Genomic DNA, 2,305 nt, shown 5'->3' on the forward strand with positions numbered 1-2,305 from the left:
GCCTTCAGTCCCGTCAGTCTACCCAACACCATTTCCTGCCTAATGTGAATTTCCTTCAGTTCGTCCGTCACCCTAAGACCTCCGTCCACTAGTACATCTGGGAGATTGATTGTGTCTTCCTTAGTAAAGACAGATCCAATGTACCTGGTCAGCTCGTCTGCTATTTCCTTGTTTCCTTAATAAATTCGCCTGCTTCTGTCTTCAAGGGACCCACATTTATCTTACCATTTTTTAAAACTCTTGACATACCTAAATAAGCTTATACTATACACATTTATGTTCTTGGATATTAGGTTACCGCTAAACTGTAGCCTTGAAATCTGAGGAATTAAACATCAGCAGGTGTCCACATTGCTCAAAGATGCAAAAAACATAACATAATTGCATGTCATATACATTGGTCATTTTTATAATAGTCCTTGATCATTGAAGTGTTTATTTCAGTGTCTACGAGTGCTAGGTTTGCACTGCACGACGGGAGATTTTCTCGCTTGAACTACTTGATAAATAAGCACACAAATAAAGTCTGCGTGTGTGGCAGCTTTCTCTGTACCGCTGTGTAGACAGCCCAGACGGATGAGTTGGTCATTTACTCTCAGACCGACCTTGTTGTCTGGCCTGTGGGTTTGAATTCACATCTACCTGTCGACAGGTCTGAAGTAGTTCACTACAAAATAAACTGCGGATTGAACAGAGCCACCGGTAGTGTTCACCACCTGGAATTAATATTCCCACTGGGCGAAGGAAAGAGCACAGTTTCTCAACTCCCCCTTTCTCAGATCTGAAGATGCATTTTAATTTTAAGCGTTGTGTATTATTCTTTCAAATGTATGCCGGAGAGAGTTCATTAGCATTTCTAACTTGTGTTGATTAAGAAGAAAATAACAAGTTAATGCATCTTCAGCTGCCGTGTTTACCAGCGTGGATCGAGAAACAACATGGAGTTAGCGCTCATTAAAGTTTAGAATAATTATGGATATTGAACTTGAGTTGACCCTTTAGAGTCGAACATTTGAATTAAAAAGAAGGGATTCTTTGAGAGGATCTGGGAAAAATGGATAGTTTATTTGAGCCATGACACCAACTAGATAAATGCCGAGCTAGATATTGGAAGATTGTGTTATATAGAACTAGATGGTATGTTTGTGCGAATATTGAAATACCTCTAGATAACAATCGTTACTTTTTAATATTTTATTTAGTAAGTGTACCACACTGTCTTATGCATATGCATTTATTGATTTATCTATCCTTTATTTATTTATTCATTTTTGATATTTTTCTTATTTTATTTTATTTATGTCGATGATGTACTGTTTTGTATATATCTTTGTGAAAAATCAATAAAATCTGATTGAAAAAAAGAAAGGATCCTTTATTTTACATCGTATCTAATGTAAAACATCGGGGTCAGATTTAATGTGAACATGTCACTGCTTATCCACACCCATCACTGACCACACTGATAATGTCACTGCTTATCCAGACCCATCACTGACCACACTGATAATGTCACTGCTTATCCAGACCCATCACTGACCACACTGATAATGTCACTGCTTATCCAGACCCATCACTGACCACACTGATAATATCACTGCTTATCCGGACCCATCATTGACCACACTGATAAAGTCACTGCTTATCCGGACCCATCATTCACCACACTGATAATGTCACTGCTTATCCAGACCCATCACTGACCACACTCACGTCACACACAGGTATGTTCTTTGTATCATCCATTCCAAGGACATCTCACATACTGTAACAACCAGCGACCCAGTTCCATCGCATGCTGCTCAAATATATTTTCACCACCATTGACAACATTTGCCCCGTCCTGATTGGTACGGACACCTCTGAACTCTCTGATGGTTTCACATCCCATCTGCGTCTGATTCTGAACACGCTTACACTACAAATGATCACCCAAATACAGCAAAATCAAGACTTAACTGCTCTTCCAAGTTCCAGTGCTCTCCTCAGTTGTACTTCAAATATCTGCAAGGCCTTTTTGTGTAGTTCTGGTCACCATATTATAGATATGATGTCCTGTTGCCAGAGACAGTGCGGAACAGATTCACCAGGATGTTATCTGGAATGGACAGCGTTAGTTTGAAGACATAATCAATTGGCTGGGCTTGGTCTTCTTGGAGCGCAGGAGGATGAGGGGTAATCTCATCGACGTGTTTTAGATCATGAAAGGAATAGATCCGGTAGATGCACACCTTCTCCTGCCCTGAGTAGGAGAATCGAGGTCCAGAGAACATACGTTTAAGTTGAAGGGAAATGATTAAATAGG

The sequence above is a fragment of the Rhinoraja longicauda genome, chromosome 39 (genome assembly GCF_053455715.1).
Source record: "Rhinoraja longicauda isolate Sanriku21f chromosome 39, sRhiLon1.1, whole genome shotgun sequence".
Taxonomy (NCBI): Eukaryota; Metazoa; Chordata; class Chondrichthyes; order Rajiformes; family Arhynchobatidae; genus Rhinoraja; species Rhinoraja longicauda.